Source organism: Schistocerca americana, chromosome 5 (genome assembly GCF_021461395.2).
Source record: "Schistocerca americana isolate TAMUIC-IGC-003095 chromosome 5, iqSchAmer2.1, whole genome shotgun sequence".
NCBI classification, from domain to species: Eukaryota; Metazoa; Arthropoda; class Insecta; order Orthoptera; family Acrididae; genus Schistocerca; species Schistocerca americana.
This window is the reverse complement of record NC_060123.1, coordinates 658,999,578-659,014,749: the sequence shown is the minus strand read 5'-3', so window position 1 is coordinate 659,014,749 and position 15,172 is coordinate 658,999,578. Positions and strand designations below refer to the sequence as shown.

The window sequence follows — 15,172 nt, the reverse complement described above, 5'->3', positions numbered from 1 at the left end:
GTCCTCAACGTCATTTCATTTTCTTCACCGGTGGTTAGTGCAGACCAACCTTATTCACCTGTATGGCATACAACAGTGGTATTGGTCATACATCACACTAGAATTTCGAGACTTTTCAAGAAACTGGGAAACACAAGATGCTATTAACGAAGATCTCCCACAGTTTCAGTACGCCAACAGAACATTTTTTTGCTATAAACGCAACTTAGTAGTAATATTGTACTATAAGGTAACCCTAGCTACATTTACAGCAATTGTCGACTCTCTCCACCCCCCCCCCCCCCGAACTCTTTCGTTAATGACTTGCGTGTCTCAACAGATAAGTCAGGATATTTACACAGCGTTAAAGAGTAGTGTCTATGTGAAATAAGGAAAAAGACTTTGCCAATTGGTATTCTGGATTCTGGACCTACCCCTCGAGTTTCTCGAGTTTCCGAGCCATCAACGCTGTAAATTTATCTGTTTGGTTTGCAATACAACGAAACTGCTTCAAACGCAAGTTATGAATAGAAGAATAATGGGAACGAGGAAAAAGCAAATAAGATCGGTCAATAGGTCATGTACTGAGATGTGGTTGTAGCTGACAACGTGGGGAACCTTCTGACATACACATGTAATTTTTAACGTTGGATAAATGAAACTCACCCCGCAAATAGTCTGTGCATCTTAAGACAGGCAACTCGATGTTAGCTCCACCCAGGGCGGGCGACGTATGGTAGGTTGCCTATCTTAAGGTGCATTAGATATTTTGCAGGGAAGATTTATTTTGCCGGCACTGTAATTGCCAAATTACGAAACTGGCATAGCTTTTCTGCCACCTGCAGAAACCTCCACACGCCGATATCGCTAAAGAAGCATTTCATTGGATGACAGGTTTTGACGGGACTATGCTGTCATCTGTCGAAACCCGTCATCCAATAGAATGCTTCTTTAGCGATCTTGGCTTGCGAGGTTTTTTTTTCAGTTAGTGGAGCAGGTGATAAGCTTTGCATTGAATTTCAACGTCTTAATGTGCATGGGCCTTCATGAATTAAGAAGATAACTGTGCCACAACACACTAGGTTATTTAATTCTTCACGCTAGGTTTCTTGAATTTTTAAAAAATAATGTTTGCAAAGACAGATTATCAAATGGTTCAAATCGCTCTGAGCACTATGGGACTTAACATCTTAGGTCATCAGTCCCCTAGAAGTTAGAACTACTTAAACCTAACTAACCTAAGGACATCACACACATCCATGCCCGAGGCAGGATTCGAACCTGCGACTGTAGCAGTCCCGCGGTTCCGGACTGCAGCGCCTAGAACCGCACGGCCACCGCGGCCGGCTACAGATTATCAGAGCTCGGCACAATCAGGATGCCTTTTAACACGCAATTACTGCACCATAGTTGCGTTTTGTGACGTTTGTCATATACGGAAACTGTACACATTTTAAGATTCGACGTCGTCAAGTAAGGGAAACACAGGTATCTGTATTATTTAAAATCAGTTTTAATGGTGTTGATCTATCAGTGGCAGTATCACAGGGGAATAAAACGGCAAAGGATCACTCTGAGACCCCCAGTTCGATAACAAACTTTGTGCCACACTTGTACCTTTGTCGAACAGAAACTCTGCCATCCTCGAGCTGAGTGGCGCTCCACCACTGCTCTGGCGCCCGATTGCTGGCATGCGGAATATGAGGGGTGTCGAAGGGGTTGCCTGCTCTCAGGCGCTAGAGCACCACTGAGCCACGTGGGTGTCTTAAGCCTCTGTACAGGTATGTTTTTAAAGTACTCAAGAAAGAAATGTCGGTGGCACCAAGGGCGTTGCCGAACTGATGGGTCTTAGAGAGAACCTTTGCCCTTTTATTCATGCATGTGTCAATGTGAAAGCCCCTCCCCCCCCCCCCCCCCCCCCCACTCCCAGCGTCCCCACTCAAACAGCCATTGATTCTTAAGTTCATGTTCAAATTTCCTCTAATGGTTATCAATGGTCCATAATGGTACAACTTTTCAGGAGAGCGAAAATTGTGGTTGGAATACACTCGAAAGAGGGTTCAGTCAGGTTTTCAGCCCCACCATGTCCTTAGAGAAGGGTTGAATCGTCTGAGGAGGGTCAACAGTGTCGAACGTTGTCAAGAACGTCATCCTGTTGCCCATTGCATGGTAGTCGTTTTAGACTGAAATGTATGGTACTCAGCGCCCCAAGGTTAGGGTGGATTCATTGACGTCCTTTTTGTCACCACCTAAGCCTTTATCTTGTCGATGCTGAGTGGCAATGTGAAATGTTCTCCTCATAAGAAAACAGCACGGTTTTAACGACGGGCGTCGCGGTTCTTGTCGTCATTTCAAAGGGATCAAAAACACCGTCCAGCCGGCCGGTGTGGCCGTGCGGTTAAAGGCGCTTCAGCCTGGAAGCGCGTGACCGCTACGGTCGCAGGTTCGAATCCTGCCTCGGGCATGGATGTGAGTGATGTCCTTAGGTTAGTTAGGTTTAATTACTTCTAAGTTCTAGGCGACTGATGACATCATCAGTTAAGTCGCATAGTGCTCAGAGCCATTTGAACCATTTTTGAAAAAACACCGTCCGAACAGCCCTTGAAGGTCCAACGGAACCGACCGGCCGCCGTTTCACCTTCAGCCCTTAGGTGTCACCGGATGTAGATACAGTGGGGCATGTGGTCAGCACACTGCTCTCCCGTCCGCTATCAGTTTTTGTGACCAGTGCCGCTACTTCTCAGTCAAGTAGCTCCTCAACTGATCTCACAAGGGCTGAGTGCACCCCGCTTGCCAACGGCACTCGGGACACCCAGACGGTGACCCACTCAAGTGCTAGCCAAGCCCGACAGCGCTTAACTTCGGTGATCTGACGGGAACCGGTGTTACCATTGCGGCAAGGCAGTTGGGCAAAGGCGTGAAAAGAAGGGCTGAAATGTGGGTCAGAGGGGGTGTGGGAATCTTCCCATCGCGTGACACGCCCACAGTAACGTTGGGCAGAATTGCGATGAAATTTTGTGCCAATGTGACATCATTAGCCCACTTTACAAATCACGTGAATTTCTGAGCTCAGGTCTTTTTTTCACATTTGTTGACAGCTTGCTGTCTGAAGCATAACTGAGCCCGAGAGTTATGTCGCAGGGCACCACGCTTTTTGCCTCATTACCGAGGAAGCAGGCATCTTTGGGGCAAGTTTCGAACTTCGGCGTTGCAATGGGAGACAATTACTGTGTTTCTAAAGGCGATCCATTAGCTATGTTGTGCAATGTATTTGGCGCCATTTTGGCGAATCTTGCATCTTTGTGGTGAAGATTGAGATGCCATGATTAAGATGACACAAACACTTTGTCTCCAAACGAGGAAAATCTTCAATCTGACCGGTAATCGAACCTGAGAACCTGGGATTTAGAGGCAGAGATACCAATGACTTTTTTCGCCAAACTATCTACTTATCTAACGAAGTTTAAGCTCTAAAAAAAAATATCAAAGTTACCCCTGTTTGGCACCGTCTCTTATAACCTACCATAAAAAACTGAAGTATTCCGCTTCTGGCGTTGCCCCTAATTATTCCCAAAAATTCTCCCAAGGTGATAGGATCCACGATGCTATAGTTCTTTTTTAATTACATGATTATGATTCGGAAATGTGTAAAAGTGAAAATCCTTAAAAACTTAACGTTTCAAAAAGTGTTATTCAAAGGATAAGTAAAAATAACGTTTTTATATTTCATGTGCTACTGCTGCTAAAAGAATCTTTCTTCAAGAAATGGTGCAACCTGATTTTCCTTGTGCGCCGCCACTGACGTTTTCTACTTCCAACAACGCCGTGTAATCACTAGAGTACGACCAGCGGACGCTCTCCCAAGAGCCAGGCGGTGTATATTTACACTCCAGCGCCGTCATCACCCGAGAGCGAATATCGTGAGGCAATTAGCAGCGGCCCGATTCGAAACCGGCCGGCTCAGTGTTGCGGGCGGCGCGCTGCGTTTCTCTCGCGCCCGCAGACCCCCCGTGGAAACGGCAGCGCTGACGTCACCGCACTCGTCTTCCAGGCGTGACGTCCGGGTTTCGAAACTTCCGCCGCCGCGCTCGGCTCGGCTCTGGGGAAGCCGCGTTACGTCACAAGTTTCCCTGCAGACAACTCACCTGCGGTCGGATATCCAGGCCGGGAAGCTGGAGTCGGGCGAATACAGACCGAAAAAAAAAGGTCAGGTAGGCCGTGCGAGACTGTTTGTTAGCAGGACCATGACGCACGGTTTTCGGATGGTGAGTCATGTGCTTGCTACAAGTATTGCTGGGATTGGCAGTTCACCATCTGTCGTGAAGCTACATCTACGAAGGTTACTCAAAAACTAATGCATCGCATTTTTTCCTCAACAGTTCTTTATTGAACATAATGAGAATTACACACCCGAAAGAATGGTGTTTTGTCTCCATATCTTATTTTTCCACGTAGTCTCCATCCCGTTCTACGGCCTTCCTCCAGCGCGAAACAAGGGAGTGTATGCCATGTCGGTACCCATTCTTGTCCCGGTGGCGAATCCAGTGCTGCACTCTGTGAATCACCTCCTCATCGTCTCAAAATGTCTTCCACGATGGCATCCTTTAATGGCCCAACAAGTGGAAGTCCGAGGGGGCTAGGTCAGGTGTGTCAGGCGTGACAGCCGTGGATTGTCTCCCCGACCGCTGCAAATCGTGGAGCTCCGCCGAACCGCTTTTTGCTGACCTCACTCTCCGTGCCCAGCAACTAACTGTACTTCTATCGTCAGCAGATGCTCCATAGAATTTGTACAAGCGTTTTTGAATACTCCCCACAGTTTCTTTCTCTGCAGCGAGAAAGTCAATGACGTCACGTCGCTTGTAACGTACATCACAAACAGACGCCTCTTTGAAACTGTCCTGCAGCTACGCTATCTGTCGGAAGTGACGGAAACTTGGAGTACTCACTCAGGAGATTTCAAATAATACCTACGTAACGTTTCTCATTCGTAACATTGCTTTCGGCTGAGAGAAAAAACGCGGCGCACTACTTCCTGACCAACCCTCGTACTTACACAGGATGACCCAAAAGCCCGTTAACATTTGAAAATTCAATACTTCACGCAATAATGTAGGCAGATGGTAAAAATTGACAACACATGCTTGAAATGACATGGGGTTTCATTGAAACAAAAGAGAAGTGCCCAGAACGGCCAACAGAAGGCGCTTCATACGATATGAAAACAATCATTAGCATAACAATTCGTTTTCACCAAAGGCGATGTTATCTACAACAAAAACTTAGCATGTCGGCCGTCATTCATAAACAATCCCTGTAGTCGAGGGACAGTGTTGTGAACAGCATAGCATATCAGTAGTTATGGTGGAAACTGGCGTCGGATGTTGTCTCTTAGCATCCCTAATGAGGAGGTCGGACGATTGCGATAGATTTGCGACTTCAGGTAACCGCACAGCCAATAACCACACGCATTGAGATCTGAGGATCTGAGAGGCCTAGCATGACGGATGTGGCGGCTCAGAACTACGAATGGGAAAAACGGACCGTGTAAAATCGATACTGTATTTCAGTTCTGAACAACCAGTATTTTTCAGTATTTGTTTGGTCTCGGTTGTAACAGTGTTTCTTAATTTTTGCTTGTAACCGGTAAAAATCCGAAATATTAATTAGCCATAGCAGCAATGCTAAAACTTTTGGTTTTTAAATAAACCTTTTTCTTTAAAAAAAAAGTGAGCAATTTCTTCTTAAAATTTTCCTTGCTTAGAAATGTTGCGTTGTTAATGAAAAAAAGGAAACCATCACTGCTAGTTTATTAACAGTGTCGACAAAAACGAACAACAAACACATGGCATAAGAATGAGGAGTACAGCGTTGTTGTCAGAGTAACGTACGGGTGCCCGTTATCGTGTGACTGTGCGAGACTGGATTATATGGCACTTTCTCGCTGTTGTCGTCGTACAGTAGATGTATTGCAGAAGGGCACCATCCCGTTTCGAAGTATTTTATGAAGTGCGGTAGCAATGCACAATTTCTCCTTTAAAAGGGAGAAAACGTAAAACTTAACAATTCATCCACAGTTTACAACAAAAATAGAAAATACCTTCTCTGTTACCTCTGTCTCTATAACAAGCCTTTCCCCTTGTAGCTTTTAAAACCGGATAATTAACATGAAAAACATAGTTCTTCAACCTTAGTTTTTACCCTTTAGCGCTGACTATTCGGAATATCCAAATAGTGGTGTGATTCCAAATGGCTCTGAGCAGTATGGGATTTAACATCTGAGGTCATCAGTCCCCTAGAACTACTTAAACCTACCTAACCTAAGGATATCACACACATCCATGACCGAGGCAGGATCCGAACCTGCGACCGTAGCAGTCGCGCGGTGTGTGATTCCATTACAAAACGATTTTTCAGAAGAATTTCAAAAAATTGGTATCTGTAGGAGTATACTGGTGATCTTTTGTAGTACGTAGTGGACATTTCAGTAATGCCTGCAAAAATACATTGAGCTTTCATCCTCTGAATTTTGTTTTATAATTAACTGTTGTTTAATTCCATTATTTCTGATATAATATGTCAAATGTGCATATGTCACCGTCCGCGACCGATAGGCGGCGCAACTTCGAGTCTTATTTTCGTAGCAGCAATGTAAGGCACTGGGCCACTCAATCTGATGTTCCTAGTTATGTGTACGTACCAAAGGCTGGAACGCTTTAAATTTTTAACTTGAGCATGTCTGCTCTAAACTTCGACTATTGCCTTCTTCCAGTGTAGCTGTCCGTAAGTAATCTTTCTATGTTATGACATTTTTCATCTTGGTTAATGTTTCTGTCAAACTTTTTTCGTATGTATTATTTTATAGTATTTTAAATTTTCATTCTGATGAAGACTTCCTTAGAGGTGGTGAAACCTAGATAAATGTATTAAACGTTTACTTGCAACAGTTATTTCTCCACTGAAATTTACATGCGGTTGCTCAAAGACAGCCATGTTCAAAACTGTAAGTATTCAATCACTTAACATTTTTCGACAAGAGCAGCTAACCGTGGGCGGACTAAGTTTTGTTTTATTTGCCTATTTTATTTTATATTTCGATTCTGTGTGTCATGAAAGTGAGGGAGTCGATATTTTTCAATTTTTGTTCGATTTCTGCGATTATTACAGGAAACAATGGGAATAAAAAACCGAAAATCATATTTCAGACACCGGTTATTTTGAGCGGTTTTAAAACACTCGGGTTGAGCTGGCGTTGAAAGAACCGATATAACCGAAAACTGGTTGTTTCAGCGATAACCACCCCATCCCTATTCAGTACGCCATCCTCGCCAAAAGATGTGCGCAAGAGATATTTCACTCATGTAGCAAGCAGTATGGGATGGAGCTCCATCCTGCATAAAATTCGTACCTTCCAGCAGGTGTTTATCAGCCAGGTTTGAGATGACTTGATTCCCTCTCTCACTATCCCTCATTTTAAAAACTATTCTCATGCGGCGTCTCTTGTGTTGCAGTCCAGCACCATGTGTTTTTGCACTTGTTTCTGTTTTCAGTAAAACGCCATGTCATTTCACGCACGTGTGCCAATTTTTTCTCTCTGCTTACAGACGGACTTTTGGGTCACCCTGGACAACGTTAATCACCTGAAGCTTTTAACCCTTAGCGGCTAATCACGAAGTCCATGATATATCTAAAAATAAATGTCTGACAGATAAATGATCAAGAACGACGTAGCAAATGACACAATGACACATTATGTGAAACAGAGACTCTCAAAGAGTTGGTTTTTTTTTCACAGTCTGTGTGTCCACCCTTTTTCTCACGGCACACATCTAATCGATAGTCCTGTTCCGCCGAGACCTGAGTGTCGATAAGAACACGTGCTGCGATGTTTTGTCGCAGGTCTGTGTCGCTGTACGGTTAGAGTTGGAACATAGACACTATCCTTGGTATTTCCCTACAAGAAAGAAAATCGCAAGGCATCAATTCCGGTGACTGTGGCGGGCAATGAATTAGCGCCAGGTCAGAGGACGCAACAGGGCCTATCTGGCGACGCGGTAATAACGATTGGAACACCCAAGTAACCAATCGATTCAGCTGCTTGTCGCTTTACGTATCGGTTCGAGCATTTATTCATTCATTTCAGTGAAACCAGTCTTTGCGAAGAACAGAATGAAAACAGTCGACGCAGACACGCGCATTCAGTCCTGGGTGGAGACAATCGACCGTTCTGCCGTTGTTAAATCATCATTGTTGACTCCAATCTGTTAAACTGACTGTCGTTGCTTTTATCGTCGTTCCCATATTTACTTTCTTCTGAGTGCCAATAAGTAGATTTTAGTTCAGTTCTTCATCCGTGTTTATGAATAGGCGTCTACTCAATAGTGAACTTTGTATTGATCAAAATGCTGAAACGCCCAGTTGCGTGGGAATGGAGGAAATTAGATTACTGGATAAAAAGTGATCCTCATGATAAATTGAGTGCGATATAAAATATCGGCAAGGATGATTCATATTATGAAACTATATTAATTACAGAAATTCAAAGAAAATTAACGAATGATGATAAATATTTCTCTCTCTCTCTCTCTCTCTCTCTCTCTCTCTCTCTCTCTCACACACACACACACACACACACACACACACTTCTAACAAGTGACGCTCTATGCTTCAAAAGCAGGTGATTAAGTCACCAAACAATTAAAAACAATCATGTATGCTTTCTGTTGACGTCGCCTCAACATTTATCTACATAGAATTATCGGTGACAGGTGCAAACAGAGTGAAGAGAGAGGTACAGCTTGAAGAAATTCAAATAAACAAGGAATTGTTTATGTATTAAAGTATAAATTTACTATGCAGGACCAGATATTAACCTTTAAAAAGCACCAAAAATTCACATTTAAAGCCAGAAGTACGAAAAAAATTATATTTAAGTAAAAAATACATAAATTTTGAATATACTTAATTTTTAGATCCCCTTGAAATAAGATATATCATTTGTATCTAAAAAAGTTGCCAATCCTAATGTCGATAGAGGTGTTACCATGTCAGTTCTCTCATCACAGAAGAAAGGTCCATATACTATCTTGTTGGACACGGCATAAAATACTAACTTTCTCGGAATCCCGAACGTGTTCCACAGTTTCATATGGGTTCTCTGTCACGCGTTAGCGCGTAGTTTCTCTGCATGCTTTGCCGCCATTTTCTGCAACTACAGTTCCTGGCACTCCTGTCGGCGTTTTTCCAAACTAACTTGCCGGCTACAAATAAAAAGAAAGGGAAATAAAAGCATTAAAAATCACTGAGAATTTATTCTTCTTTGCGTTACCTATAACGAATTTTTAAAATCAATCATGAACTTAATTATTACCCTCTGTTTGGTGAACGTTTCAAGACATGGAAGAACAGTTTTCGGGTAATGATAAAAGGCAGACGCATTTTGTTGTGTGCGTGATAAATGCCATGAACCCATATATTGAAGGAAGTTTTTCATTTTAAGTAAAGAGATCTGCCTTCTTAAATGCATTGAGTCTTCAAACACTAGTGCGATTGTTGATTTTGGCGTTGAAATTGTTCGCATAAATATCCGAGAAACGTGCTAATATCGAAAGGTAAAGCTGCCGGAATTGGCTATTGCTTTGTGAACAACACCGCGTGCGACTCTCTCGCCAGTTGTAAAACCAGAGGAATCTGCATGCAAACCGTAACTTGTATGCTGCACGCTCCAAGACCAGGTTCAATCCCGTCTCCAGCCATCTTGATTTAGGTTTTCCGTGATTTCCCTAAATCGTTTCAGGCAAATGCCGGGATGGTTCCTTTGAAAGGGCACGGCCGATTTCCTTCCCAATCCTTCCCTAACCCGAGCTTGCGCTCCGTCTCTAATGACCTCGTTGTCGACGGGACGTTAAACACTAACCACCACCACCACCAGAGTTGTCCATCCAGGTAGTACAGAGATGACTGCTTAAAAGTTACCCAGAAACTCACCTTGACATTGGCCGTACGGTTTGTAGCAGAAATGTTGTAAACCATGCATATTATAAAAAGGGATGTACGTATATTGCATCTATGTACGTATGTATGTATTCATGTCCCCCGTCTCCTTCTCAAGCACTGGACCGATTTCAACCAACACGGTACACATATCTCGTACTGTCTGGAAATAATCTCTGCGGACCAAGAACCACCTACGTATCAAAGGGGTGAGGGTGAAAAAGCAGCGTAGTTCAGGGCGCGCCTGTACCCATGCTTTAGCCATCCAGTATTTGAGATTGAGAGCACTTATAGACTTGGAACGAACATCACAAATAATTTCAAACCTTTATGAAACCTTTTCTTGCTGACGACCCTCAAAAACTGATTAAAGGAAAAAAGTTTATCTCATGTAACATGTTCAGTGTTCATACAGTAAAAATGCCGAATGAAACGTGATGTTTAAATTTATTACTTGTTCACCACCAGCTGTTTTCGCGAAGCATTTTGCAACAATATTCATACACTCCTGGAAATGGAAAAAAGAACACATTGACACCGGTGGTCAACTGAGGCGCCAGGTGGAAATGGCATGGCAAGCCGTTCCACAGGACTACATCCAGCATCTCTACGATCGTCTCCATGGGAGAATAACAGCCTGCATTGCTGCGAAAGGTGGATATACACTGTACTAGTGCCGACATTGTGCATGCTCTGTTGTCTGTGCCTATATGCCTGTGGTTCTGTCAGTGTGATCATGTGATGTATCTGACCCCAGGAATGTGTCAATAAAGTTTCCCCTTCCTGGGACAATGAGTTCACGGTGTTCTTATTTCAATTTCCAGGAGTGTATGTCTTATCTCGTCACAAAATTCACTTAAAATTTCGAAATTTCTACACACACATCGGAATAATTATGCCGCCACTTTCCAACACTTTTGATGTATGAAACACTGCTAGATCCGGCAACTTATCATTTCTATCGGAACTACTACTGCACACATCCGATCTCTTTCATGGCTATGCTTCGACTCCTCACTAGAATACTCTAAGTCTTCTCTACCAGCAGAGAAAGGCGCGCGAAGAATATTGCTTTACCAGTGGTCAGGTTACTCAATAGCCAATAGCAAAACAACATTCTCCCGCGTCAGTCCGCGCTTTTCATCAATAACCAATCGCAAAATAGTAAACCTAACGACTGCACCTTTTACCGACGTAATTATTTAAGACGCTGAAGTCTTGCTTATGTATAAAATTTACTATTGTTATTCATACCTGAATTAACTTTCCCTTACCATAAACTTTTTTTACAAATCGATTCTACAAAAATCCCCTTTGTCCATATCCATACTTCTTCGAAATGTTCCCACACTAAATCCCACTACATAATTCGTTAAATAATTATCTTCATATTAACCTTAAACCACACTCACGCATCATTCATACTGCTAAAACATATTTATAACATTTTACATACACAAAAAGAAATAATAACACTTTATGAAAATACTAGAACAGTTTATGAAAAACATTCTATTACTTTAGTGCACTCTACTTGGCACAATCGAAACTAACATCACAGTCCCTATCGGCTCCTCTATCGGCTGATACATAAACTACGTGCGCGTCCAGTCTCGCGTCACCATCTGTCACTCTCCAGCTCTGAGACACATCTCCCACTTAACCGGCGTTATACGGCGCTACGCCTCACCTGAATCTGGGTGACCGGGCGCGGTTTTGAACCGTCGTCCTCCCGAATGCGAGTTCAGTGTGCTCACCACTACGCCATCTCGATCGCTGGCAACCGGTGTTAACACTGCGGCAAGGCCGTTAGCATGTTCGGAGAGGAACTGAATATAATATTTCTCCGAGGCATGTGTTACCTAAACGCCTTCACAGACGTCACCTGTTTCTTTTAATTTGATTGTCTGCTGAGGATACTTCTCAGGAACAAATATTGTGCATATTTAAGCCTTAACAGATTTTCCTCAGCTCATTTTATGCCCAGTTCCTATTCTTGTTTGTCCGCGGCTCTAAGACTGCTTGCCTAACAACCTCCCAGAAATTGTTGCATTCATTTCCCGGAACACTAAAGGCAGTGAACTTCCTCAAGCTGAACGTTTCAGCTCCATACATATTGTTTTTCGTGTGTAACAGTCATGTAAAGCACACACTTTCTGTCTACAGGGCAGTGAATACCTTATTTATAATACCTGCTGTCGCATGTGTTTAACTTCACAAAGCGCTTAAGAAAGGGGGCGCCTAACATTAGACAAATGACTACTGCCATTAAAAAAGAAGCCTAATATCAAGGGTAATGATTTCTGTGTCTCTGCATGCAGATAAATCTAATTCTCTGACACACGGTGCTTAGTTTTGGTGTGATCTCCAAATTTCCCAATTGTCCAGTGCTTCGTAATTATTTAAATGGATTACAAGCATCCCATTTTGTGTATCCGTGGGTTTAACAGAAAGATGAGTCCGCCTGCTTAGCTGGATGGTGAAGTACTCGCCTCCCATGCACTAGGCCCGGGTTCGATTCCCGACGGGGTTGGAGATTTTCTCCGTCGTGGACTGGGTGTTGTGTTGTCATCATCATCATTTCATCCTCGTCACCGGCCGCAAGTTGCCGAATGTGGCGCCGATTGAAATAAGACTTGTACTTGGCGGCCGAACGTTCTCGGATGGCGCCTCCCGATCAACAATGCCATACGATCATCTCCATTTTTTCCGCAGGAAGGGGACAGAATTTGCTCGTATGAGGATAGTAAATTGCCTTGCCTTCCCACGCGCCTACATTTGAGCACTTAGAGATCCTCTTCACAGGAACGAGCAGAGAAAATAATGCTATATATATATATATATATATATATATATATATATATATATATATATATATATAGAGAGAGAGAGAGAGAGAGAGAGAGAGAGAGAGAGAGAGTGTGTTCCATTTATCTTGACCATCCTAAACAAGCAAATGTTCTTTAGCCGTCAAGGGGACATCAATCAGTATGATTGCCTTCATTGTAGCTTTGCTTTTTACAAAGATATGAACAGGTGTATGACTTTTTTATATGGCACCCTGTATTTTTTATTCGGTAATTCATTTCCTCTCCTAAAGACCTATTCAAAAATGTATCACAGTGTACCATACACTGAAACACAACGTTATTAATTACATAACACAACACTGACTTTGAGCCCGGGAGTTGCTGGAGTTGTCAGAACACAAATGAAAACCAAGTAAAAACATAACACAAAATTGACTTTGACTCTCCCATACCATTGCTCAGAAATAAAACATTCGAAGGTGCTCAAAGTGGTGAGCCTGGACACCTATACACCGGTGCACTCGTTGAATGAAAGAATTATTTACTGCTTTCAGTGTTGCCTGCTGAAGAGAATTACAAGCAGTCACGATAGGTTCCTGTATGTCCTCTAGAGTTGTTGGAATATCGCGGTAGACGTCTTTAATGCATCCCCAAAGAAAAAAGTCCAGAGGATTTAAATCGGGAGGCCTAGCAGGCCAAGTAACTGTTCCTCCTCGACCAATCCATCTGGCAGGATACCTTCGGTTCAGAACACGACGTGCACGCAGGGCATTGTGTGCTTGACATCCATCGTGTTCATACCACATAAGCATTCTGGTTCTTAGATTCACTTCATCCGGAAGAGGAGGAAGAATTCGTCTGAGGAAGTTGGCACACGTTGTGCCGTTTAGACTACCATTTATGATATAAGGGCCAATAAGTGTAGTACCAAGCATCCCACACCAGACGTTAACTCACCATTGACGCTGATGTTCCACCTGTTTAAGCCATCGTGGGTTGGTGCTGGACAAATAATGCATGTTACTTGTATTTATCTGTCCTTTGTTTGAGAAGGATCTTTGGAGAAGAAGTTCGGGTTGGCGTGGATTTCCTGCTGTGCCGACAGAACTGTACACGATTCTGCAAATCATTCCCATGCAATTCTTGATGTAGTTGTACATGGTAAGGATGGAACAGGTGACCTGTAAGAATACGATGTACACTGGTTTTAGGCATGTCAGTCTCGTGTTCAAGGTGTTGTGTGCTCACATGTGGATTGAAAGCAACGGAAGCGAGAACAGTAACTTCGGCAGCTTCGTCTGTGTGAGTGCTACGACGATTGCGTTCTCGTGGGTTGAAACTTCCCGTTTCCTGAAACGTCGCAGCAAGATGAGAAAACATCCGTCGGAAAGGTGGGTTTTTGTCAGGATATCGCTCTCTGCACAGTTCCGCTGCCTGCGTAGCATTTCGCCTACCTTTAACAACAACAGCAACAATAAAAGAAACGTTATGTCGATGCAGTTTGTAGGAGGGACAGCCTTTACTGTATGCCTACTCTACACAACAGTATTTAAAAGGACTAAACTACTGTACTAAATGTACCCGTACATAAGAAAACAGTATTGGAATTACTGTTGTGCTAATTTACATTCCCCATAGATGAGTAACATTTCCACAATTTCTTCGTTAGTGTACATTCTACTCTCACAACTCTCCAACTGGCGTTGGTTGACGCAAATGACGGGTGTGCATTCTACTTACGTTTACATTTTTCGTATGTCAATGTTAGCACTTGGACGTGTTCCATTACCCCGAGTACCTGCACTAAGCGCTGGGAGCGTCAACGTCAGTGTTGTGTTATGTAATTAATAAAGTTGTGTTTCAGTGCTCCACTCTCTTGTGAACTTGACGTATTTCTCTACGTACCGAAATATGGGTTTGCACTTAATTGAAGCTGACTTCTTCCAGTAACTTTTTCTTTCATAAGCTGTTATGAAGCTGACGCTATCTTTAGAAATTAACTTTTAGGTAGCTGCTGATAACACAAAACTTTGTGACTTGTATCAGTCGAAACGGGTACCATCAGACAGTAAAAATTTTTTTTATAGCACTTTATATGATTTCACTCCTGAGACATCAGTAGTAAAGAGAAACACACGTGTATGTGACAGTCGCTGCAACTAAAAATCGTAAGATACTTGACGCCAAAAGAATCTTCCTTATGTTTGATGAAATGTTAATCTGAGACTCTAAGACGCGCACTTTTCTCGGATACACTTAGAAGATAATTTTGTAATCTTTCTTACCCGTTAGTCGTTTATTTCCACTCTAGTAGTCTGAATCTACGGATGTCGCTAATAATTATAAATAGCAACGCTTATCATGCGCACACCCAATCAACCACGAAAACAACA

At 42.9% G+C, this 15,172-nt stretch overlaps 1 protein-coding gene and 1 pseudogene across 1 annotated transcript in view; both read right to left on the bottom strand.

Moving 5' to 3' along the window:
• Nucleotides 1-15,172, bottom strand: part of LOC124615839 (hillarin) — a 528,083-nt gene that overhangs the window by 179,894 nt on the left and 333,017 nt on the right. The window lies entirely within an intron of this gene.
• LOC124616927 lies at nt 2,771-2,889 on the bottom strand (annotated as a pseudogene).